The 27,449-nt window shown below is 36.8% G+C and overlaps 1 protein-coding gene across 2 annotated transcripts in view; it reads left to right on the top strand.

Moving 5' to 3' along the window:
* The window catches only part of FRS2 (fibroblast growth factor receptor substrate 2), a 113,200-nt gene that overhangs the window by 31,618 nt on the left and 54,133 nt on the right, over window positions 1-27,449 (top strand). For both annotated transcript variants that reach the window (XM_039245635.1, XM_039245634.1), the window contains exons 2-3: window positions 21,193-21,288; window positions 22,216-22,258. The gene's annotated coding sequence lies outside the window, so the exon portion shown is untranslated. The remainder of the gene's footprint in view (window positions 1-21,192; window positions 21,289-22,215; window positions 22,259-27,449) is intronic.

The raw sequence follows: 27,449 nt of genomic DNA, 5'->3' as shown, positions 1-27,449 counted from the left end.
TACAGGACACATGAAAATGGTAGCATATCTCAGTTTACTGTAAAGACCTTGGTTCTAGTCATGAAAGTTTCACGGTCTTAAATGAGACCCATTTGACTATTACATATTTTATTGTACTTAATAAAAAATGGGTGTTGTTTCTTTTTTATAGTGGCTATTATAGCATTAATAATTTTGATTGTTATAGGAGGTTGAGATTGATAATGAAGTCAGTCCTTTGTAAAATACTTACCATGTAAAATTGTGTTTTGGATAATGGATAGATGACAGGACCTGGCAATCAGGAAATCTCAGCTGTCCTTACATAGTTTTGTTGCTAAGCCAAACTTTGTTAGTCTTATTATGGAAGTGTGATTATAACACTCCTATTCTTCCTCAAATAATGGAATGAGACTAATCAAAATAATATTTATTTATCTTTATTGATATATAAGATGTATGGTTGTTGATTAAGTTTTAATTTTCTTTGTGGATAATTTTCCTTCTGTTTACTATTTCATTTATTTTCCATTTTCTGAGTCAGTTCTCTTTCAGATTAGTTTTTTGAAATTTTGCATGCTTTTGCCTTTAGTATTTCATTATGAAAAAATTTAAGTATGCAGCAGCATTTAGAGAGAGGCACTGATCTTTCTCCTCAAGCTTCTTCAAATGATGTTCTACTTCTTTGAGACCCAGTTCAATACCTGTTTCTATTTGCAAGGCAATTATTATCTTTCTCTAAATTTATTATTACCGTATATGTTTTATAGTTTAATACTCAGCAGTTTCATTCTTTTTTATTGCTCATGAATTGCTTTCCTGTCTTAGTTGCACGCCCACCACACACACTTCACATCTTTTCTACATTGCTAAATCTCAGACTCCTTGAGTGAAGTCTTGTCTCCCATGCATTTCTCCCTTTTGTGTTCCCTGACATGTGGACCCTCAGTGATAAATACTTGAGGTTTTCTTTGGTTGCTGTATCTCCAACTCTATTTCTTGTTTCATTATATGGAGGTTCAGTGTGAATATAACATACAGTAGCCCCCCCTCATCTGTAGGGGATATGTTCAAGGATGCCTGAAACTACAGGTAGTACCAAACCCTATGTACACTATGTTTTTCCCTCTATACATACATACCTGTGATAAAGTTTAATTTTGAAATAGACATTGTAAGAGATTAACAACAATAACCAATAGAATGGAACAAATAACAATATATTGTAATAGAAGTCATATGAATGCTGTCTTCTCAAAATATCTTACTGTACCATACTCACCCTTCTTGTGATGATGTGAGATGATAAAATGAGTACGTGCTAAGATAAAGTGAAGTTCATGACGTTTACTTTATTGTCACGATAAAGCATTGGTAGCTTTGGTACTATCGACCTTCTGACACTGGCAGTAGGATCATCTGCTTCTGGACCACAGGTAACTGAAACCATGGGAAAGCGGGAGGGGGATTATTGTATATGATTTTAAGGCTCTTAAGCCTTTCTAGTAGTTGTTTCTATTTGGAAATTTGTTATGTAGTCAGAACATGAAATTGAGCTATACGTTTTAAATCAGCATAGTCCATTAGTGGTACTGGAAAGGGAAGCAAGTCTCAATGTTTTTATCTTTATATGAAAAGAACTTCATTAATTAAAAAAAATTTAATAGATTCTGATGTAGTTGTTCATGCTTTTAATCTTGTGCTTTGAAGCATTTTCTTTTTCTGGAATGAGGTTCTTGGTTTTGACTGTGTAGAAGAAATATGTTAATTAGATTATATTTAGTTGGTGAATTTGTACCCACAAGAATGTGACTTTTAAAAAGTTGCAAGTTGCTACAGTTCTTGCAGATAAGATTGTTTCCTGTTTTCTTTTGCATATTTAGTACTTTGTATGTTTTTCCATAAGGGTGGCCTTTCAGTTTGTCCATTTGTATTGTTTGACATTCAGACTTAAATGTAAATTCAACATTATCATCACTGGTGCTTACAAATGCTAGCCATTGAAAATGTCAAAATTTGGATTTGACCCAAGAGTTACAAATAATATAAGCTTTTGTATAAATATATCCAAATGTATATTCTTAGGGGGAATGGGATAAATAAAACACTATGTTTATGGAGTAGTTTTAAACAGTTAGGCTTTAGAATTGCTACATGCGCAAAGTATTTCTCTGGTGAATTGCATACTGTATCAGTTCATGAATATGAAAGGCACTTAGTACTGTGGACCTCAATATTCCTGAAAATCCTAAGAATTAACAGAAATCAACATAATAATAGTTTGAAAAAATGATGTATATTCAATTGAAACCATTTTAGATCTTTTTAACATGATAAAATCTGCTTTACCTCTTTAAATTTTTATTTAAAAATTAAGGTGGTAATTGGGATTCCTGGGTGGCTCAGTAGGTTGAGTCTGACACTTGATTTCAGCTCAGGTCATGATCTTGCAGTTCGTTAGATTGAATCCCGCATTGGGCTCTGTGCTGACAGTGTGAAGTCTGTTTGGGATATTCATTCTCTCTCTCTCTCTCTCTCTCTCTCTCTCTGTCTCTGTCTCTGTCTCTGTCTCTCAATAAATAAATGAATAAATAAATAAATAAATAAATAAGATATTCTCTTTCTGTCTCTCTGTCTCAAACAAACTAAAGTGATAATTGTATATATGTAGTTATAAAGGTTGAATAATATTTCAGGGCTTATAAAACAGCAGTGGCCCATCTCTCCCATTTTTACCTCTAATTCCCAATCTTTAGAGGCACTTAGTTTCAGTTCTTTTAGCTTTTTGTTCAGGTATTTGCTTGTATTTTTCTAAGTTCTGTTTTGTGTTGGCTTTTCATTTTAGTAGTAGTTAATTTTAACTTCCTCCTAAGAAAAATGAGAGTTAGTCATTATAATTAATCTATTACCTGCAAACATTTACATAAATTTCCTTTTCTGTCATGTTCCTGTTAGAGGTTTTCAGCTTTTTTGGGTAACTTCTTTATTTAGTATTTTAATTATTAGGGCTATGGAAATAGATTTCACAGGTGAGTCACATAATTCACTATGATTGCATTTTCTTTATTGTCCAACTTATTGTTTTCTCAGATAATTATCCAAGTTTAAAAGTTTATGTACTTTGTGCCTATTATTAATCCATTTGCAATTCTCTGACAGATCTAAGATGCTTTCAGTATGGCTGGATACATCAGGTAATCTCAGTTCTATTTTCTTCTTGGAGACTGCTTCCTGTATCCTGTATAGAATGCAGACTTTCACATAACTCTTCGTGTTTTTTTCAGTTAAGAAATTTTGTCTTGCTCGCTCTTAGTTGTGGCTTGTGTTCTTAAGATCAGGGTCTGTGCTCCATCCTCTCCAGAGATGGTTGTCTAGACTCTTTCTTCAGGGATGGGAAGAATATTGGTTTTCAGGAGGAAGGCACTTAAATGAACTTTCAGCCTGCCATCTCTCATTTCTAGCTTTCATGCTACATTTTTGTCTTGATCATGCTTCCACTGCCTGAATTTAGCCAGCATGAATGCGCTTACTTCTCTTTTTTTTTTTTTTATTGTGGTAATATAATAAAATATACATAAAATACAATTTTCCATTTTAACCATTTTAAAGTGTACAATTCATTGGTATTAAGTACATTCACATTGTTGCGTAGCCAACACCATTGTCCATCAGTCTTCAGAAGTTTTACATCAGCCCAAGCTGAAACTGTACCTACCAAACTGTAACTCCCCATGTCTTCTTCCACCCCAGCCCCTAGCAACCATTCTGCTTTCTGTCTTTATCAGCTTGCTTCTTGAGGGCTTATTCCTCTCAGGTTTATGTTTCCATTTTCTTGGTCTTGTTAGTTACCATGTTTCTCCTTTTCTAGCTTCCAGAGTATTGTTGACTTCCCTCATTTGTTGTATCTTTCCTCACTCTCTTTCTTAAGGGTTTTATACTTTTTCTGACCTTTTAAGGTGAGGTTTCAGGAAGGAGTTGAGGTCAGTCTTGCTTAGCTGAAGGTCTGCTCTTCCCTCTATATTCCTCATTATCATTTTTAAAGTTTAGGTTTTTTTTTTTTTTTAATAGGAATTAAGATGCAGGTAAGATAGTGCCAAACAAATGAAGGCAGTTTTATAGCTGTATTGGCTATAAAATTAGGATTGATAGAGGTGTTCCTTCTTTATCCCTGGTTCCCAGTGTGTTGGCTGGATTTGATTCCTCAGACCTATTATTAACATCCTCTTCCCTCTCCTTAGCAAATGCAAGAGGGTCCACTGTGCTAAGATGTATTCTGTGCTGCTGCAGCAGTTTTCATAGTGGTGAGAACTGGGCCCTTCTGTGGGCAGTGATTTGAGGAGGTAGACTGTTAACCAAGAAATTTCTGTAAAAGTCTGTTATTCAGGGTGTAGTTGAGGTATTTCCTCCTCTATGCAACTTTTCTGAGTACCCTTGGCTGAGTTCATTGCTCCTTGTGTGCCATAACACCTATCAATAATTTTATTTTATTCCAGCTACGTTAGATCAGTCTACACTAGATATCTACATTATATGATCTGCCTTCTTTCTTTCTTTGACCTAGTGTTCCAGAAGGTTTGGAGAGCACTTCCACATTCTAATGCAGTTTTTGGTCCGTAATAGTTAATAAATAATTATTTACTAAATGAGAAAGTAATCCACATGGATTGATTGAATTTCCTGTTTTCTGCAAGCATATTGTCATCATGCCCTTTATCACCAGTGTCCACTGAAAGCTGCCAGAAACTGCTAAGTGCTTTTTGCTTGTTACTGGGGGGTCATTTCTGGGTGGTGATTAGAGGTGTGGTGAGAATGCCTAGGTTCAAATTAATAAGCAAGTTTCTTTCTTTTTTTTTTAGAGTAAATTCTTCCTTAGTAACTTTATTTTATTTTTTAAAAATAGTTTATTGTCACGTTGGTTTCCATAGAACACCTAGTGCTCATCCCAACAAGTGCCCTCCTCCATGCCCATCACCCCCCTTCCCCTCTCCTCCACCCCCTCTCAGCCCTCAGTTTGTTCTGAGCATTCAAGAATCTCTCATGGTTTGCCTCCCTCCCTTTCCCCAACTATTTTTCCCCTTCTTCTCCCCCATGGTCCTCCATTAAGTTCCTCCTAATTCTCTTATATGTGCAAACATATGGTATCTATCCTTCTCTGCCTGACTTATTTCGCTCAGCATAACACCCTCAAGGTCCATCCATGTTGCTACACATGGCCCGATTTCATTCTTTCTCATTGCCATGTGGCATTCCATTGTATAGATAAACCACATCTTCTTGATCCATTCGTCCGTTGATGGACACGTAGGCTCTTTCATGTTTTGGCTATTGTTGAGAGTGCTGCTATGAACATTGGGGTCCATGTGCTCCTATGCATCAGCACTCCTGTATCCCTTGGGTAAATTCCTAGCAGTGCTATTGCTGGGTCCTAGAGGAGTTCTATTGTTAATTTTTTAAGGAACCTCCTCACTGTTTTCCAGAGGGGCCGCACCAGTTGACATTCCCACCAACAGTGTAGGAGGGTGCCTGTTTCTCCACATCGTCGCCAGCATCTATAGTCTCCTGATTTGTTCATTTTAGCCACTCTGACCCGTGTGAGGTGGTATCTCAGTGTGGTTTTGATTTGTATTTCCCTGATGGTGAGGAATGCTGAGCATCGTTTCATGTGTCTGTTGGCCATCTGGATGTCCTCTTTGGAGAAGTGTCTGTTCATGTCTTCTGCCCATTTCTTCACTGGTTTTTTTGTTTTTCTGGTGTGGAGTTTGGTGAGTTCCTTATAGATTTTGGATACTAGCCCTTTATCTGATATGCCATTTGCAACTATCTTTTCCCATTCTGTCAGTCGCCTATTATTAGTTTTATTGATTGTTTCCTTTGCCATGGAGAAGCTTTTAATCTTGATTAGGTCCCAATAGATTATTTTTGCTCTTGATTCCCTTGCCTTTGGGAATGTGTCAAGTAAGAAATTGCTGCGGTTGAGGTCAAGGAGGTTGTTTCCTGAATAAGCAAGTTTCTTAACCTCTCTGTGCCTCACTTTTTTTGTTTGTTTGTTTAAAATTTTTTTAATGTTTTATTTATTTTTGAGAGAGAGATAGAGACAGTGTGAGCAGGGGAGGGTCAGAGAGAAAGGAGTTACAGAATCTGAAGACAGGCTTCAGGCTCTGAACTAGCTGTCAGCACAGAGCCCAATGCGGGGTTTGAACCCACGAACCGTGAGATCATGACCTGAGCCCAAGTCGGACGCTCAACCGACTAAGCCACCGTGGCGCCCCTTCATTTGTTTTTTAACCTATAATAAGTAGAGATTATTAACCTGTAGGGTAGAGATTATTATACTACTATAACATCATTAGAATCTGATGATATCATTAGATCTGATGATAATAGGTGATTATTTTTTATAGAAAATCAAAGTAAAATGACAAATCTAGTTACTATTAAGATAGTTCTTTGAATATTGTGTATGAACATGTTTAAAAAAATTTTTAAATATTTTATTATTTTTGAGAGAGAGAGAGAGACAGCGGAAGTGGGGGAGGGTCAGAGAGAGAGGGAGACACAGAATCTGAAGCAGGCTCCAGGCTCTGAGCCAGCCGTCAGCACAGAGCCCGATGTGGGGCTTGAACCCAAGAACCGTGAGATCATGACCTGAGCCAAAGTCGGACACTTAACCGACTGAGCCACCAAGGCTTCCCTGAGCATGTTTTGAAATGGTCTTCATGGACAACAGTAGATCATGGCATTTAGATATAAAGCCAGAGAAATAGTGTCTTCCATGTGTTATATACCTGTTAAAATTCTATATTCTTTAACTGTACTCTTAAGATACCCAGACTGTTTTCAACAGAAGTGTGTTAGACAGCAATGTCAATGCTCATGCTCTTTTCTTCCTTTTTTAAAAAAAAATTTTAATGTTTTTTACTTTTGAGAGAGAGAGAGAGAGAGAGAGAGGCAGGCAGAGAGGCAGCATGAACAGAGGAGGGTCAGAGAGAGAAGGAGTTACAGAATCCGAAGCAGGCTCCAGGCTCTGAGCTAGCTGTCAGCTCAGAGCCCGACGTGGGGCTCCAACCCATGAACCATGAGATCATGACCTGAGCCAAAGTCAGACGCTTAACCCACTGAGCCACCCAGGCGCCCCTCATGCTCTTTCTAAGAAGAGTTTTATTCAGCTCATTGATGACTTTGATTTTTGACGTGGTTGTTCTCATATCTCCCTTCTGAGACTGTGTGCTAAGGGAAGAGAAACCTCCATTCAGCAGTTAGCAAAAATGTGCTTTTGTACCTAAGTGTTGTGGATGCAAGGGAGAAGAAGGCATAATTGTTTTTCTCAAGGAGCTATCATCCCTTCATCATTTCAGTAATATTAAAATCAGATGTTCTGGCAGAATGTACTCACACTCTTTGACCCAGAATTCCATTTATAATACTTTATAAATGGAATAAGAATGTGCACAGAAGTTTATGTACAAGGTGTTCATTAAAGTAGTAATTATAAAAGCAATAAAAAGTATGAATTTTGGTACATCCATTATATTTTGAGGCTTTCATTTTGAAACACGATATTACTTAAATAATTAAAATTGTATTAAAAAATCTGTTCTGGTTGATTTACATGGTGGGGGATGGGTAGAGGGTTAGGTCAATTGTTGAATTCCATGGGCCATTAAGAGGAATTGTAAAGTGCTCAGGTCTGTGTTAGAGCCCCAGTTCCACCGCTTACTGTATGTAAGACTCTGGCAGGTCGGTTGTTTAAAATTCTGTAAACTTAAGGCTTTTTTTCCTGTCTACAAAATGGGCATAATAGTAGCAGTTATCAAGTTCATTGTGAGGATTAAATGAAACATTCTAATCTAAAACAACAACAGCAACAAAAAACAAAACAAAACAAACAAAAAAACCCAAAACACTTCAGTAGGTATTTGTGGCTCTTACTGTTTTTCCTTACACTTATTCCTTCCTTAATGGTTTTTCTCTGTGATCTTCCTTCAGTCATACTAAACCAGGATTGGCAGTGTTTTTGTTTGACCGACAATCCCATTGTTTTAGAATAGCCTCCTAGAGGTTTCTGAGGCCTTTACCAAGCCCCATAGAGCTGTCACCTGTTACTTGTACCAGCCAGTTTTGAAGGAGGGGAAGTAGCAGTACTGTTTATGCGCCTTGGGTTTGTCATCCTTACTGTAAGCCTTCTTTGTCTCTTTTTAAATTTATTTTGTATTTTAAGTTTATTTATTTATTTTTGAAAGAAATAGCATGAGTGGGAGAGGGGTGGATATCGGGAGAGAGAGAATCCCAGGCAGAGCCAGTATGGGGCTTGAACCCACGAACCATGAGATCATGACCTGATCCGAAACCAAGAGTCAGATGCTTAACCGACTGAGCACCCAGATGTCCCTTCCTTTATTTCTTTTTTAAGTTTATTCATTTTTGAGAGAGAGAGAGGGTGAATGCATGCACACGCCCAAGTTGGGGAGGGGCAGAGAGAGGGAGACACAGAATCTAAAGCAGGATCCAGGCTCTGAGCTGTCAGTGCAGAGCCCGATATGGGGCTGGAACCCACAAACCACAAGATCAAGACCTGAGCCAAAGTTGGATGCTCAACCGAGCTACCCAGGTGCCCTTTCTTTGTCTCTTTATACACGTACTCTCTCCCTTTTCTCTTTTGGGTTTCTCTTTTTGTTCTTGCCCCTTATTTTGATAGGAGTTTGTTAGCTCTCATCTGCCTTCTTATTAAAATGTTTGATTGATGAGATGCCCGGATGACTCAGTCAGGTTGAGTGTTGAGTGTCTGACTCAGGTTCTGATCTTGTAGTTCGTAGTTCAAGTCCGGCATTGGGCTCTGCGCTGACAGCTCAGAGCCTGGAGCCTGTTTCAGATTCTGTCTCCCTCTCTCTGCCCCTCCCCCATTCATGCTCTCTCTCAGAATAATAACATTTTAAAAAGAAAAAAATTTTTAACGTTTTGATTGCTGTTGTTTGATAGTAGAAATTACTGTCCATAATAGAGTACTAATCCAGAAATAGTCTTAGGTCGTCTTTAGTCCTGTTTCTTCTAGGCCTCTCATGAAACACAAATATGGCTAGCTTGAAAGGCTAACTTGAACATGCCTCATTTTATTTTTTGAATGTGCCTCATGTAAAGAAGAGGGTGTTTTTTTTTTTTAAGTTTATTTGTTTTGAGAGAGAGAGACTGTGTGTGAGCATGTACAGGTGGGAGGGGTAGAGAGAGAGAAAGAGAGGGAGAGAGAGAATCTCAAGAAGCTTCCATGCTGTCAATGCAGAGCTTGATGCAGGACTTGATTTTGCCACCTGTGAGCTCATGCATGACCTGAGCCGAAATCAAGAATCCTATGCTTAACTGACCAAGCCCCAAGAAGAGTTAGGTTCTATGTGAACTTTTTCTTCTTACTCTCTAAATAGAAATCTCCTATTATGTTTAGTATAAGGGAACCAAATGCAAAGGAACTTTTCTGTAAGGGATTATGGTCTTCTTTTAGGATAGGTGGATTACAACCAGAAAAATTTTGTCATTGTTGTTAAATGGCAGAAATTGAAATTTAATGAAATATCCCTTAGCCCATAGGCAAGACTGATTTCAGTTTATAACAAATCATGGAAGTTATATAGAAATGAAGTATGGACACTATAAAAAGCATTTATTGATGACCTTTTCTACATTGTAAGTCCAGGATATTTATGAAGTATGATAAATCAGATCCTATTTATATTAAAAAGTGTATTAGCAGTTAGATTTTGAAATCACTTGCCTTGGCTTTAATATTTTTTTGTTATTTTTAAATCCAGGAATTAATACCATATGGTATTCAATTGACTTTATTTTGACTCAGTTGGAAGGACAAGCTGAAGATGTTTTAATGACATCATTCAGCTAGAAATCAGAAGGTAGGTTTTTTTGGGCAAGTAGTTTAACTTTTATGGCCTCCCCTACTTCTGTCCTATATAACATAGATCTAAGGCATGATTGTCATGAACCCTAAAAGTCTGTAGCCATTTTTCTTCCCCCAAAAATCTCTGCCAAAATTCAGGTTATTTTCTTCTGAATTTTTAATATGTTAGGTATATATTAGATACCAATATGCATTTCCAAATGCTTACTTGTTCTAAGTTTTAATCTGAAAAGACTGTCAGGTTTTTTTTTTTAAAGCTATGTTTGATTTTGTTTTGATTTTAATAGTCATTAAAATATACTTTCAACTCTATATGGTAACTGGCCCCTTAGGTTAAAAACAGGGATGCCTGGTTGGCTCAGTCTGTTAAGCGTCTGACTTCGGCTTAAGTCATGATCTCACGGTTTGTGGGTTCGAGCCCCGTGTCGGGCTCTGTGCTGACAGCTAGCTCAGAACCCGGAGCCTGCTTCAGATTCTGTATCTCCCTCTCTCTCTGACCCTCTCCTCACTCTCTCTCTCTCTCTCTCTCTTTCTCTGAAATAAATAAAACATAAAAAAAAATTTTTAACATAAAAACAAAACACATTTAGTCCCCTAGTTTCACCCTCCTCACAAACCTTGTATCACATTTATATTGACTAGTAATAAAATTAACATATTGGAGCTTTAACGTTCTAAACAGTGATAAAAACATTACTGAACTGTAAAATCGTACAATGTGTACAAATTTACATATTGAAAAATCAGCCTATGGGATTCAGGTACTTACTTGTGCTGCACTGTTTTAACAGAAAATTGAATAGTTTTGTTCAACACAGATATTTTACCGAGTTATTTGTTGACACAAAAGAGAGCAATATTTAAGGCTTTTGATAATAATTTAAAAATTTTTGGCTTTAAAATGACCCTAAGAAACAGAGGGTGCCCCTTGATTTTAGAGCCTCAAGTGAGTAGCTCCCACTGGGAAGAAAGCTGTTGAGAGTAGATACAGGGTGGTTTTAGGCAGTTAGAATAATTTCTGTTATCTCAGTGATAGTTACTCCTTACATATAGGCATTTTCTTGTGTCATTACTTATTATTGAGTGTATTCCTTTGAAATAAATAAAGTTGATTAGAGGTATTTTTCATTTTCTAAATTAGGGAAATGATTATCTAAAATTTATAAAAATAATTGAGGTGCCTGGGTGGTTCAGTTAGTTAAGCATATGACTCTTGATTTTGGCTCACTCAGGTCATGATCTCACAGTTGTGAGATCAAGTCTCATATTGGGACACTCAGTGTGGAGCCTGCTTAAGATTTTCTCTCCCTTTGCCCCTTACCTGTGCATGTGCACACTCTTTATTTCTCTCTCAATTTAAAACAAAAAGGAAAAAAAAATTATAAAAATAAGATTTCTAAGACCTCACAGGATAAATCAGTTGGTTGAAAGTGAACAATCCTGGGGCACCTGGGTGGCTCAGTCAATTAAACGGCTGACTTCGGCTCAGGTCATAATCTTGCAGTCCATGGGTTCGAGCCACATGTTGAGCTCTGTGCTGACAGCTCACAGCCTGGAGCCTGTTTCGAATTCTGTGCCCCCCCCCCCGCCCCTCCCCAGCTCGTGCTCTGTCTCTGTCTCAAAAATAAATGTTAAAAAAAAAAAAAGGTAAAAAGATGGGGCGCCTGGGTGGCTTAGTCGGTTAAGCATCCGACTTTCGCTTAGGTCATGATCTCGCGGTTCGTGGGTTCGAGCCCCGCGTTGGGCTTTGTGCTGCCAGCTCAGAGCCTGGAGCCTGTTTCAGAGTCTGTATCTCCCTCTCTCTCTCTGACCCTGCCCTGCTCACGCTGTCACTCTCTCTCTCTCTTCTAGAAATAAATAAAAATATTTTTTTTAAAAAAAGGTAAAAAGAAAGTGAACAATACTTTCGTGTTTCTGGAGAGATTTAAAGTAGAGTCTTTTTTCTCATGTGGGGGTGATGCAAGTGAAAATAATGTTACCCTTACCTGATTTGTCAGTAAGAATTCTTGGTGGCAGTAAAAACCAGTTCAAGCATATCGCGTATTTTAAAAGAATACTGAGTGGAGCTCAGGGGCTCATCAAATTGTTGCTCCAGAGTTAGAGAACCAGTATTCAGGGCTAAGCAGCCAGAAACAATGCCCAAAATCACATTGCACAATGATTCCCATGAGGATGCTGGTAGCATCTAGAGACAGACTGACAGACGCCACAGCCTGCCCCAGTGACAGGGCTAGCTCTGGATGACTGTAAGTGCTGCCACCTCTGCCCTGGACTTGACCTTGCTGCAATTGCTCCACTGTTAATGTGAGAGAGAGTTCCTTTTGGTCTCTCTCCTGCTCACTAGTTGCCTATTCACAGTTTGGGCTGGGCACGTGTGTTTGGCAGAGCTGATGTCCTGCATGCATAGGACATGTGGGAAAATGTTTAATACTTTGAAATCATAAATGTGGAGGAGGGATTCTCAAATTTATGATGAGGAAAACTATTTGACTTTCTGAGATCCTAAGGTGGAGAAGTTCTCAAACTTAAGGGACAGTTCAGATGCAGGCAGACAAAAAGAATGATGAACATCCATTGCATCTGATGTTGTATGTGTGATATGTGTTGAGCCCTGCGTGATAGTCCCCATGCTAAGTGTCTTACAAGCACTATCGCAGATCATCCTCATGACATTACATATGAAGTAATAGGCCAAGAGAGATTGTACAGTTAAGTCCGTTCAGAGCTGAGACACAAACTCAGAGCCACGATTCCAAAGCCTGTGCTTATCCTCTTTATTTAAGTTGACTCTTTAGAAAATTTCCCTCCGATGTATTTAGCTCAAAATCCTGTAAATAAATCTGCTAGATTGACTCTACTCAGTTTATTAAAATCTATGTATGGTATTTATATGTACTTACGCATTTTAAAGGAAGTTGAAAATTTGTGGCTTTAATTATCTATTTTCAACTGAATAATTTCTTTTTCTCATTTTGTGAATTGTAATTTCTCATTTTGTGATTTTGCCACAGTCTACACAGCCTGATAAAGTGCTTTCTTTCTGAATATCAGTGCTTAGAAGCCAATTACTGAGTGTAAGGAAGACAGATGGACAAGGAGAGGGTACAAAGAGTGACCAAGACTGAGGCAGGAAGGGAGAAACCTCTCTCTCTCTCTCTCTCTCTCTCTCTCTCTCTCTCTCTCGTACACACGCATGCATGCACGCACACAGCAGGGAGAAAAATACATATGGAAAGTAGGGGAGGGAACACACATGTTATCCTATAAGCAGGATTCTTTGTGTCCTTGGTTATTTGTAGTAGTAGTTTGAAAAACAGAGGAACCTCCTCCCCTATTTTAGGAAAATCATTGAGGCCTTTTTTTTTTTTTTTTTCAGTTGGAATCAGTGCACTCCCTAAACAGTAAGCTTTCAGCCTTTGTATCAGTTTGCCTTTTAAATTGACTTATGTACTTCTACTTTAGAGCTAAAAACATATGTGATATCTAGGAGCAATAAACAGGAGCTGTTATTTACCTTGGGATGTATCCAACTTGGTTTAGGGGGAAGAACCATAAAGAGAAACTCCCATAGTTGCTATGATGTCAACGAAGCTAGAGTATTTCTTCATAAACCACAACTCTTGTTAATTATTCCTTTAGAACAAGTCTGCCTGTCCTCCAGATTTTTCTTTGCTATCAAAATAGAACTTTATAATTTATTTTATTCACTTGTGTCTTTGGGACTAAATGGGCTATAATTTTTGTGAAAGCAAGTAGATCAAGTGCTCTTCCACACACATACTCTTGTAGGCAGTCTAAATGTGGATTAGATGCTAGAGAAATACATGATGTAAGTTAAGTGTCCATGAAATTAAAAGTGATTTTTGTCCTCTTTATGTATTTTTAATATTGAATATACTATGTTTTTTTGTCCTTACCTCCATCTGATCTTTCCTAGGATATAAATTTTTAATTTGAGAACTATTATTTCTCTATGAATTTCTTGTTTTCGTCCAAGCTGGCTATATACAAAAGATTTTTGTATAAACGCAATTGGTGTTGCTTATTCTGCTATTCTGCTACTTTACTTTGAGATTTATGCTTCTTTTATTAACATGTTTAGTGGACCAGCAAGCCTCAAATGGGCAGTAGTCCTTTTATTAAGCTACCGGCTTGAAAACGTGATGTTCACATACAGACAGTTTCTTATCTTTATGGACATTAGCTAATGGTGAATTTAATTAGTCATGTTTTAAGAAACATCATGCTGGTCCAGAAAAGTGGTCCATCTATCCCAGACTGTCTTAAAGAGCTGCATCGAGGAAACAGGTTACTTCCTACCATTTGGTCATTCCTAAAGGACATGCAGGTCATTTCTAATTTCCCTTAACTATATACTTACTATACTCAGAATTCATGTGTTCTTTAAAGTCTTCAGCGTGGCAATCTATTGTGATTATGCTGTGTATGCCTTAAGCCAAAATACTTATTGTAGATTTGTTGGAATGGGTAGCTTTGGGGGAAAATATCATTTATAATGTGAACTTCAGTTTTTTCTTTATTCATAAGCTGCTTCAGTTTCTTCACCTGTAAAATACAAAAATGATTTCACAGTACCCCCCCCCCCACTTTCAAAATCTGTTCTGTTATTTCTAATATGGCCAAATTATGAGGCTTGTCTTTCTCACCTCCTGCCTAGCACCTTACCCCTACATGCCATTTAAATATAGAATATTAAGCAAGTTCTTTATGTATCATGAAGGAGGCACAAATTATGGAGGGCCACTGAATTCCTTTGAATTTTCTGATGGCTGTAAAAGTTTTGTTGATTTTTAGGAGAAACGGTATTTAATAGCAATAGTTCAAAGAAAACAGGTACGGTGTATATTGAGTGCTTCAGGTTGTGGATTTATTGAAGGTCCTTTTGTGGGACATGATAGTTTGCTGGAATCTAGCTGAAGACAGTCCTTTCTTTTGTCCCTTGTACAATACCCATTATGAGAGAGTTTGGTTGTGGGGAAAAAATGCCTCCAATACATTCCTGAAGACTATTTAGAGTCTGCCAGAACTACTGAAGAATTAAGATGACATTTTTCTCCTAACAGATAAGTAGGAATTTAGAAAAAAATTGTAACTCTTTTTGGTTGACTTCTATTTTTGAAGTTATGGATTATCATCTAGAAAAGAAAAGGGCTGAAGTGAGCATTATAAAAAGTGTTTCCAGGGGCGCCTGGGTGGCTCAGTTGGTTAAGCGTCTGACTTCGGCTCAGGTCATGATCTCACAGTTCGTGGGTTCGAACCCTGCATCGGGCTCTGTGCTGTGCTAGCTCAGAGCCTGGAGCCTGTTTCGTATTCTGTATCTCCCTCTCTCTCTGACCCTCCCCTGCTCATGCTGTCTTTCTCATTCTCTCTCAGAAATAAATAAAACATTAAAAAAAAAAGTGTTTCCACTTTTGAGGAAGTTAATGGAGTTGGGTGACAGTTCCTGGGACACGTACATACGAGGATAGCATGTTCAAGAAGAGGTTATCAAGCAGTGAGGTCTTTTGGTATTCAAGTAACTTAACTCTCTGGAATAAATAGTACTGAAGGCAAACCTGCTTTGATACCAAGCCATAGTGAATATTTTATTGTGCATAGTATTAAAATTCATGAAAAACAGTAAAGCCACAGACTCTGATATTTAGATTTGTATAAATCTCCTTGTTATGTATAATTTTGAAGACACAGAAGGAAATTAACTCTGCAAATATTTACCTTGATATTCTACATAAAATCCCATGTTAAGATATCATACTGTTTCTTACTAAGAAATACATTTTATATCATGATCAACATGTATGTAGCATGTTTGTATACAAAAGGAACGTTTTAAAAAGTAACAGTTATTCATGCTGTGTGTGTGAGTGGGGGTGGGGAAGGAGAGAGAAAGAGGCAGACATTAACTGTAGGGAGATGTTGTATTTATGATAAAGTTTTTAGAAACAAACATATACTCTGTATGTGATGTACTTCCATTTTCTTAAAATATAAATCAGAATAGCAAATGCTGTAGGTCATGCCCCAAACCATACAGACTATTCCATTATCTTTATTTTGTCTTTTTTTTTTTTCATGGTTATTTTTGAGAGAGAGAGAGCAGGGGAGGGGCAGAGAGGGAGGGAGACAGAGGATCTGAAGCCGGCTCCATGCTGACAGCAGCCAGCCTGATATGGGGCTCAGACTCACAAACCTGAGATCATGACCTGAGCTGAAGTCAGACGTTTAACTGATTGAGCCACCCAGGCACCCCTCTCTTTATTTAGTCTTAATGACACGTCTGAACATAGAGTGTTTTGTTGTTGAGAAACACTAAAATCCTAAGAGGTTTTTTTTTTTTGGTTTTTTTTGTTTTGTTTTTTTTTTAAGAATAAGGTTGTATCAGTGAGAGAGCGTGTGTCCTCACGTTTTCTTTCTTCCTTTCCCTTCATCATTCCTAACCATCAGTGCAATGAATTAAAATTGTGAGGGAGATCATTTTTAAGTGTTAATTTATGCTGAAAATTCTGAAGTCACAGTTAAGTATTTAGAAGATGAGCATATGTATTTAGGCCTTTGGAAACTTTAGGTCATCAATCTGTTGAGTCTCTTCTCTGTAAAGGAGTGCAGTGTTTAAATGGCATGTTTTTTAGTCAATGGGGATAATTTGTTCCAAGGAATTTTCACTTTCTCCAAATAACTGAGGACATTAGTGAAGCAAGGCTACCTTTCTTGGGTGATATGTTCTGATAAGTAATTGCCTTTTTATTTTACAATAGATATGTTACTCTTACTGTGTCATAGGCAGTGGGTACATCTAATAGTAATCAAGTTAACATTTCTGAAAGAAATGTTTTCTGATAGATGACTCCTTAAATATCAGATTCTGTTTGGTATAAAGAACTGAGGCCAATAAGGGTCATCCCATGGAGTCAGGAACTAAGGTGTTCCACCTGAGAGAATTTTCTAGAAAAGGAAAATTAGAAAATATAAATCTAATAATTTTTTTAAAAATTTCTGAGAGAGAGAGAGAGCGAGCACGCGTGAGCAGGGAAGGGTCAGAGAGAGAGAGGGAGACACAGAATCTGAAACAGGCTCCAGGCTCTGAGCTAACTGTCAGCACAGAGCCTACGCGGGGCTTGAACCCATGAACAGTGAGATCATGACCTGAACCGAAGTTGGATGCTCAACTGACCGAGCCACCCAGGCACCCCAGAAATCGTAACTCTAATAATTTTGTTGTAAATTTAAAGAAATTAATGGGATACTTCAGTGTATGTATTTACATTTCTATATATCGAGAGAGAAATGTTTCAAACATCCCGAAAAGTACAGAAACTATGTGGATAAACACTTATGTATGCCCTCAATAAATCTTAATGTTTCTTCCTCGACTTCTCAGAGTGTATGGAATAGCCATCAGTGACTTAGAGGTGATATAGGTTAATCATTGTCAATGAATATTAACTGGTGACCGTAGCATGACTAGTTTACTCTTACTCAGTTCCCTCAGACCTAAATGTAGCACATTTTTCTGCCATAGGTTTCTTATTAATGTATAACAGTGAACTTCCCCCTTTTGTCCTTTTACCTAAAACAAATCTGGGAGAATGGAACACATTTCTTAAGTGAGAAGACTGGATTTATTTACATGTTACTCCTATAGGACAGATGTGGTATTTGTGAAAAATAATTTTTTTTCCATTTTACTGCAGATTATAATAGTGAAAAGAAAGATTCTACATCCTGGAGCTGTCTCTTTATGGTTTGGACAAGTTATTTAACCACTCTGGGTACTTTGTTAATATCTTTCCCATAGTGAAGTTCTGAGAATTAAGTGAGCTAATGTAAATATCTGGCACACAGAAGTTGCTCAAGAAAGGTTACTTTAATGTCACTAGTCTTCTTTCAAGTGGTTGAACTTGCTAAAGTCTGATTTCTAAATGAGTGGGGGTATTTCAGCACAAAAATACTCTGACTTCTTTTCACCTCCCTCCCCAAACAAAGCAGATTTTAACATTAAATTTCATCATCCAATTCTTAGAACCCTTGCTGATTGTTTTCTTGTACTCTTGGTTTATTTTTGTACCTAAGGTTTGATAGGCACATAATAAGTGCTTTGTGAACCTTAAACTAAGTGAAAATGGATTGTTCAGATGAAAGGTATGTGGATAAGTCAGTTTTGGGGCAATTCTAGAGAACTCTTGCCAGAACTGGTATCTTTGTTTTGGTCTTCAGACTAATAAATGTGATCACTGAGTCATACTTGCTGTTTTCTCTGTCCCCTGGCTATATCTCTTAAGACTCTGAAGCTTGCCAGCCACAGGATGTTTAAAAGGCAGAGTAGGCTTTAGCCCAGGGGGAGTTTGTTTATTTAAAGAAAAATAATTAAGTTCAAACATCCCTACCATGTCATAGCTAGTCTGGTCATGTTAGAGTTAGTGAGTTCTTTTGATTCTTTCTGGTGGTCCTGGTGCCTAAAGGTAACAAATTTGAAAGTAGCTTAATCTTTTCTTAAAATTACTTAGAATTTTATAATGTAATCCCAAATAGAAGTCTCTAAAGGAGTGGGGGGAAAGGGCCATTTATTTTACTAGTTGTTGTTTTCTAATGAGATTCATTTAATTCAAATAATTTACTCCTCCTTCCTAGAGTTATGGCACAAATGATTTAAAAACAAAACAACCAAAAAAGAACTATGGTGGTTATATCTTTCTTAATTTTTCTTAAATTGGGACCATAAGAATCTTAAAAGGGACAGTGTAGGGGTGCCTGTGTGGCTCAGTTGGTTAAGTGTCCAACTTCAGCTCAGGTCATGATCTCACTGTTCATGGGTTTGAGCCCCACATCAGTCTCCGTGCTAACAGCTCAGAGCCTGGAGCCTGCATCAGATTCTGTGTCTCTCTCTCTCTCTGCCCCTCTCCTGCTTATACTACATCTCTCTTTCTTTCAAAAATTAATAAATGTTTAAAAAAATAAAAGAGACAGTATAATTCTACAGATGTTTAGACAAAAGATATGGTAATTGGTGATGTTCCTATTTCACGTGATGATCATTTCCAGAATATTTCTCCTTACATACTCTGTCAGATAAGAAAATCGGAGACAGATATCCTGGCTTGCCTAAGGTATCAGGACCTATCTCTTTGATGAGATAACTTTAAAAACCAAGTCCTAGAGGAAGTAGAGGAGGAATAAGACTGATACCGCTTTTCTGAGCAGAGGGAAAGGCAAGTCCTGAGGCCTTGAAGTGAGAACTTGCTTAAGTGTTTAAGGAAAGGAAAGAGGCCATTGTGGCTAGAATGGAGTGAACAAGAGGGAGAGTAGTAGGAGATGAGGTTAGAGAGATGTGGAAGGGACATTTCAGATTATAGTCCTTATGGCCGTTATAGGGATTTTGGCTTTTAGGCTAGTAAGATGGGACTCAGTTAGAGGGTTTGAGCAGAATGACATGATCTGACTTTCTTTTGAAAATGACTAATCTCATTGACTTATTGAGGTGAGCAGAGGTGGAGGCTGGGAGATCAAATAGGGAACTCACTGTTAGAGTAATGTAGATGAGAACTAAGGTGGCATGGACCATGGTGGTCAGATTGGAAGTGTTCAAAGTGGTAACATTATGGATGTCTTTTGAAACTTGAGCTTCCAGGATAAATACTTAATGGGTAGTGATGAGTATTTCTTCACATAACGTTTGACTGACCCATTTTAATGGTAAGATTAATCACTGGGTTCAAGTTTTGTCAACTGGATTTAGCTATTATGAAGTTTCCTATCAATCTTTTACCTAATGGTTTTAGCAGCCATTGATCATTTTTATATTAAATTTTTTTAAATGTTTATTTATTTTTGAGATGGGGGGCAGAGAAATAGGGAGACACAGAATCCAAAGCAGGCTCCAGGCTCTGAGCTGTCAGCACAGAGCCCAACGCGGTGCTCAAGCCACAAACTGCGAGATCACAACCTGAGCTGAAGTCAGGTGGTTAACTAACTGAGCCACCCAGGTGCCCCAAGAACATACAAGTTAAAAAAAAATACCCTGTCTGCAGCATTTAGCAACATTCAGCAAAATTATTTGTCTAGCAGTTCCCTTTTAGGAGTTTTCCCCAAAGATTGCAATAACAAAATTACAGATTCCTTGAAGACTGATATGTTGTTATTTATTTATTTATAAATAAATGTTTCTTTTTTATTTATAAATGTTTATTTTGAGAGAGAGTAGGGGGAGGGGCAGAGAGAGGGGGAGACAGAGGGATCTGAAGCAGGCTCTGTGCTCTCATTGCAGAGCCCAGTGCAGGGTTCAAACTCACAAACTATGAGATCATGGCCTGAGCTGAAGTCAGATGCTTAACTGACTAAGCCACCCAGGCGCCCCTCATGTCTTAACTTTTAATTATGGGCTTTGTTTACTGGAGGAAAAACAATAATGATGATATAGTTGACATTGATATCACTGGTGTATATGTGGAAGGAATTGCATTTGAGACTTTGCCGTTTTGAAATACTACCAGATTAAATATTGCATCAATTAAAGTTAAATCATTTGTCAGTTTATTCATTCTTTGAGTAAATATTTACTGAGCACTTACTGCATGGCAACCATTGTCTTAAGTGCCTAAAAGATATCCATAAATAAAACCAATAAAAAGCCTCTGGAGCTTACTTTCTATAGATGTGAGGGGGAAATTGGAATGCCTCGGTGGTTTAGTACATTGAGTGTCTGACTTGATTTCGGCTCAGGTCATGATATCATGTTTCACGAAATCAAGCCCTGTCTTAGACTCTGACAGAGTAGAGACTGCTTGGGACTTTTTTCTCCTCTCTTCCCCTTTCCTGCTCATGCTTTCTCTTGTCTCTGTCTCTCTCTCTCTAAATATATAAATAAATAAACAAACTTTAAAAAAAAGGTGTGAGAGGGAAATAGACAAACCTGTATAATCAGTTAATTTGTTGTTTTTAATGTGGGGTTTTAGAGCTCCTCTTCTTCTTCTTCCTTTTTCCTTTATCCAGTCTGTAAATGGCATTCTTAGGAGTTGCAAGACCCTGGTGAGTGGGAGGCATTGAGGACTAAAGAATTTGTAGATCTTTATACTCAGTCTGTATAACATAAATGTATAATTCTGGTCCTGTGGGATGATGGCCTATATTCCATCCCTCTCACCTCATTCTCAGCCCTGTTAATGTTTTTTATTAGAAGGTTGCTCAAGAATTGTTTTGATAGTTCCCTCTCTTAAAGACTAAAATTTAGAAAATTGTCCTTAAAGATTTTATGTTTTTGTTATAATATATTCTTAATGACTACATCTTCATTTCAGAAATGACCATTAAGAAGTAGATGCCCAGATGCAAAAGTGATGAAACAGTCAGTTTGTCATAAAGTAAGATGCAGCTGTGGCTTTTCAACCAGATTAGTAAGTGTGGCCAAATTTTCTTTTAAACTTTATACTCATTTTATCTACTTTGAAAAACACTTAATAAAAAGTATAGTGGACATTTTCTTAAATGTAACTTGTATTTCTGTTTTTACTTAAGATTGCAGTACAAATTATAGCATATAGCTCTAGAAAATGTATGTCTGTGCTGCACCTTTTTAAGAGCCATAAAAGTAATATTATAAAATCATAGCCTTAGAGGAGATGTGTGAAAAAGAGTCAGTATAATACCACTATCCAAATGCAGCTCTCTTAAAATTCTTGGATATTTGTTTTCCTTATCAGTCTTTGTTCTATACCTTTTTTTTAAAAACATCATTTTGCTCATAGTGTGGTGAAGAGTATGCTTCTTTTATATCTTTTAAAATTAAATTTGTTTCAGATGTGTCTTCCCATGATTAAAAATGTACTCTTTAGTACAGGGTTTCTTATTGGGGTAATAAAAATGTTCTGCTATTATAATACAGTGGTGGTGGTTATACAACTTTGAGAATATAGTATAAAAACCGCTGAATTTTACACTTTAAAAGGTGAATTTTGCGATCTGTGGATTATACCTAAAAAACTACCCTTCAGGTATCAAATCTTGGTGAGAGTAAAACTCAGTCAAGTACCGGTATTTTAGAATATAAAAATATGCCAAGATACCATTATGTACCCAGAAGAAATGATTTGATCATCAGTGGAATAGTGTTTTTGAAATAATAAAAATTACAAATTTTATAGATATTTTAATAAAAATATTCAAGTACTTTTATTATTGGAGACATTGTCTCTTAAGCTTTGGTAATATCAAATGTCATAATATTCTGAATGTACTACATTAGCGTTTTGTTAGCTTTTCATTTTTAAGAGACTTCTTGTTTTGAAACTAACATTTCAACTTTTCTACTTGAAATTTTTTAGGAACAGAATTGTATCTGTTTCTCTCAGAAGAGAATTCCACAAGGTAAGAAATGTTTAATATAGTAATAAAACAAATATAGTGGAATACAGGCTTAATTGCTCTTGATTTTTTAAATTCTTTTCCCTATATTTATTTCATATCTCTTCTGATTATTCTAAGATTATCTCAAATTTGTTATCTCCGTCTTTACTACCTCAGAATTTTCAAACAAGATGGATTTCATCTTATTTGAAGTTAAAAAGTGTGATAAAAGGAAACTCAAATAATGCTTTTCATGGCATTCTTATTCCTAGCATCATGAAGGAACTCATTTCCAGCGTTGTTAGGAGTGGGTTTGTCCATTTTAGGAAAAAAAGTGCTCTTCTTCTGTTGGGGCCCATTTACCTAATTTTACCTAAGTGACTTGGGGCAATAGAGGATTCATAGAAACCTATTAGGGGCTTTAAGTTAAAGGAGATTATTTAGTTATTATTATTTCCACCTATGGATATTATATAACTCCTGTATTTAGTTTAACAAGTGGGATGCTGTCTACTGGGTAGATAAGAAAAGATGTACTAGCATCTAGTATTTAAAAAAAAAAATCCTAAATTATCATCTTTACAGGGGATTTTCAGTCATCATTAATTTAGATTGTTATACTCTGTAGACCTCTGAAGGGTGAAATGTTCAAGTGAGTATAGAGTAAAATCTCCTTATTGGTGTGCTCCTCTTGGTATGCCAAGAACTTAAAATCAGTTGCTTAGCCTTAAGAGGTTACATCGTTTAAGTTTTCTCAGGAACTCTTTGGTATAGGTAGTAGTGATCACTGCAAATTAATCTGACAACTAGAAAATGCTTATAAAGTGAATTATTCAGATCAATAACTCTTTCTCATTTATTCTCCTTTTTCAGTGTACTGTGTGCTGAGGGGAACATGCACCCTCAAACAGATCTTTCCCACAGATTGAATTCGTTCAGTTTTTGTCCTGGCAACTGAAAACAAAGGGTTAAAATAAAGGGATCCACTGGCTAATGAGGAAGGTCAGGGAACAAAGCATCAATAGTTTTCACTTACAAGTTTCTTGTGAAGCTTTTCCCCTGTATTTTTCTTCTACCCTTAGAGGGTTAAGGGAGCGAGTTCTTGAACCTCTGTGTAGTGCTACCTGATCCTTTAGGGCACTAGTCAAAGACAGTTCTGCAAGAAATCCAGATCCTCCTTTTCCTGGACCATCGTGCTTAAAACAAAAACAGAAATTTCACAAGATTTAATCTTCGTGAACATAATCCGTTGCATCTTTGTCCATGTTCTTTTGGCAAATGAAATTTGAATCTTCAACATTAATACAACGTATGATATAATGGTGATGGATCATGGTGTTTGGTACCCCTGAGGCTCCCTTGTAAGTGTTTCATAAATGTTTATTTTCATAAATGCCCAGATGTTTTTGTAACTTTTTTAGAGTAGAAAATAATCAAAATGTGACTATTCATGTTTAGATAGTATCATCTTCCTACACAAAGGTTAGAAGGACAATGACCACTTTAGAAAAACTGTTGTTAATTGTACACTAGCAAATGGTTGAAATGATAAATTTTATGTTACATATACTTTACCACAGTTTAAAAAATCATTTAAATTTTTGAGCAGCTGTGGTTATTATGAAAGAAAATAGCTGTGTTTGAAGTACCAGTTTTTCATCTCAAGTACAGGAGTATTGAGTTGATGATATTCCTCAGTTTGTGTCATACCCCTCATCATTGGTACATTAAAGGACAAATTTTCTGTTTTCTTTTATAACTAGTTCCCATTTATACTCTGGTTTCTCTTTAGAGCATATAACTCTTTCACCTTTTACTAGTCCTCATATAAGTGACTTTTTAATATGTTTGATATCTTTCCTTTTATGTCTTAGGAAAGGTTTTATTTCATGCATTTTAATTATATCTTAGGTCTTAGTCCAATTCTTGGTAGTTCCCTTCACCCACGTCCCTCTTCTGTTTTTCTGAGAGATCTGGCCATGTTGCCATGTCAGAGTGTTCATCTAATTTGTTTTGTCCAACTAGTATGTTGTATTTTAGGTTGTTTATTAAAATGAAACTGTTAAATGTAAAATTCCTTAAACATATAAGGAACGTTAAAATGAGCATTAAGAAAAGGCCAATTTGTGTTCATTTAAAAAATTTTAGAATTGAATCTAAAGAATGTGAATTAGATGCTATGAAAGATTAGAGGAAACATAAACATCTGTTTCAGAGGCTGAATCTATTAGAACAGTGAAAGGAAAAAATTGTAGGATCTAACAAAAACATCTATTTTTCTTCTAGATATAGTGTGTTAAAATGCTCAGGTCTTAGTGTTAGCCCACAAAAGCTTAATAGTTGAAAGATACCAGTAATATTTTGGAGCTTCCTTATTACCAATTGCCTATTAATTCTACATTGTATTGTATTTGAACCATCATCTTAATTTGTTTTTTAATTTCTTTGAAGCATAACCATGTTTTCTGGATCCCCATCACTGAATCTAACAGAGTAAAAACAGTACAAATGCAGCTTTCTAAATTTGGGATGCAGAAACACACTTTCATCTATAGTAGCACATTATCAGCAGAAGCAGCTTCTGTTGGATCCCCTAACTAGCAACAAACTGTCATAGTGGGCACTTGAGACACTCCAAGTCCATGGTGATCGTATGCCTTGCAGTGATGAAGAGGAAAGAGAGAGGAACACTCCTATGAGATGATGGGGTGATCCCTGACTTTAGAAGAAGGGCAATGACAGCTGTGATCAGATCAGGGAAGAGCTTCCATCAGATAGAAAAAGTTAAAGGTACTTTGTGGGGAGAAGTTTGTATGGGAGGAAGATCTTAGGGGTACTTAGTTCTGGGGGCTAGGAGAAAACGTGTTCCTCATTCAGTAATGGAATGGAAAAGGGTAAAGGCATTCATGTTTGTTAAAAGCAAAACCAATGTTGAGGCTTTTTGAAAGAAGTAATTATTTATATGTCAACACGTAAGTATTTATACAATTTTTGCTGGGAAAACGAGCAACTCTTTTTCTTTCTTTTTAAGTTTTTATTTATTTATTTTGAGAGTGACAGTGCTGAAGAGGCAGAGAGAGGGAGAGACAACTGAGCCACTTAGGCACCCCAACTAGCAACTCTTGAAGTTAATATTAAGTTGGTATCCCATGCATTGTTGAACACTCTTTTTAAAAATAACAGTTCAGGGGTGCCTGGGTGGCTTAGTCGGTTGAGCGTCCAACTTTGGCTTAGGTCATGATCTCATAGTTCGTGGGTTCAAGCCCTGCATCGGGCTCTGTGCTGACAGCTAGCTCAAAGCCTGGAACCTGTTTCGGATTCTGTGTCTCGCTTTCTCTCTGACCTTCCCCTGTTCATGCTGTCTCTGTCTCTGTCTCTCTCTCTCTCAGAAAGAAGTAAAACATTTAAATAAAAACAGTTCAGAGAATTATATACATCAGGTAACATAATCCCTTTCTCTAGTTTCATTAGTTTCCGAGTATTTTATATGGCATAGTAATTTCATTATTCTCACTTTGTTATATTAAGAGATGGCTTAAGTAAAAGAGACTAGAGTTAGCTTCAGGTTCCCCATCAACTGATATTTTGCTCTAAATAGAAGGTGTAATTACTAGTTTTAAATTAAAAGAAATCTTTCTAACCCGGAATAACCTCATAGCCTAAAAAGTTTTAAAAACACACACATAAACAAAAATACAGCCAAAGGGTATGATTGTCATTTAACCTTAAGGTTCACTAAAGCAGCATTTAACAAATTAACTTGGATTTTATCTGCCACTATTATGTGGAGCATTATTTCAGAAATATTTCCAATTTAGAACAAATACTATGCATTTAGATATTTTTAAGTTTTGAACATGCCTGTTTACTTTTGGTAAACAGACACTTTGGTGTCTAATTTTGATGGATAGGAGATTAGAATCCCCAGTTTGTGGGAATGGAATGAGAAATTTGATCTCACATATTTCAGTCCCTAGTAATTCCCTCCCCCCAGGTCATTTGAAGTATGAAAATCAGGAAAACTGTGTTATAAACCTGTATCTTTTATCCTGAGTGACTCAATTTGGTTCAGGCCAGCTTTAGTAGTATAAGTACAGATCAAGTTTGATTTTGAATAGTCCAGTTTTATCCTAGGGCGTTTTAGGTCTGGAGTGTTTTTGGGTATACTAACCATTTGGTTTCAATACCTAGTTGACATTTGATCCTGTGGAAAGATTGTGAGAGATTTCACATGTAGGTGGTGGGATGAAGGAACACAGATTGACTCATAGTCTACTGAGTAGATTGGAGTTATAGGACTTTGAAGTTTAGCAGTGTTTTTGTTATTCAGAAATAAGCTATGATGTTGAAAAGACAGGTCGTCTGACTCTGATTTCTTATTGTATATTAAGACTTCAAATGTAATTTAAGTAAATTTGAACTTTAGGAGATGTGGATAGCTTTATCGTTTTTATGAAAGAATACAGTTATTTCAGATACCTTTTTGTTTCACATTCTACTCTTCTTTAGAATTCCATATGAGCTGCCTTTTTTTTTTTTTTTTTTTTTTTTTTTTTTTTTTTTTTTTTTTTTAAAAACTTGCTTTCAGATTTTAAAAAAACAACCAAAAACCAAAAACTCAGAATAGGTTGAAACTTGACACAAATTGCTGCCACAGAACAAAAGTGCTGATCGAGTTAAATCAACCCCTGTAATGTGTATTGAAAGGAAAACCTCTCCTCTCTCCCCCAGTTTGAAGAACAAGCATTTTTTCCTGCCAAGAAGGGCTGAGTTTAAATGGACCAGCTGTCCATATTAGGAGCATTGGGTTGCTAAGGTGACCATGGCTGTTTGGAGAAGAATGCAGCTGAGAGGGCAAGTTCTTGATGTGTGAGCTGAGGGAAGGAATGTGGTGTGATTGTGCATCATTCCTCCTAATCACATGCTCACAAAATGCTGTGTGGGCAGCATGTAGAAACTACAAATCTGAGTGCTAGAGCTTGTGTGTGGTTAAAATCATTTTGTTTTCATGTGAGCCAGAGGCTCACAGTTTAGATTGAAAATGTCCACCTTGTATGTATGTGTGTGTTTTGGGGGATAGGGAGGATGTTTTGATGGTGGATGAAATGGGAATGCATTTATTGTGCATGATGGACACCCGCTTCCATATTGTAAAGCAAAAATTATTCTAGGATAAATGTTCTTTCCAACTCATCCTTTTAGTTGTATATAC

The sequence above is a fragment of the Hyaena hyaena genome, unplaced genomic scaffold (genome assembly GCF_003009895.1).
Source record: "Hyaena hyaena isolate Hyena2069 unplaced genomic scaffold, ASM300989v1 scaffold_262, whole genome shotgun sequence".
NCBI classification, from domain to species: domain Eukaryota; kingdom Metazoa; phylum Chordata; class Mammalia; order Carnivora; family Hyaenidae; genus Hyaena; species Hyaena hyaena.
Note: the sequence above shows the minus strand (reverse complement) of the source record. Positions and strands in the feature narration are given on the sequence as shown.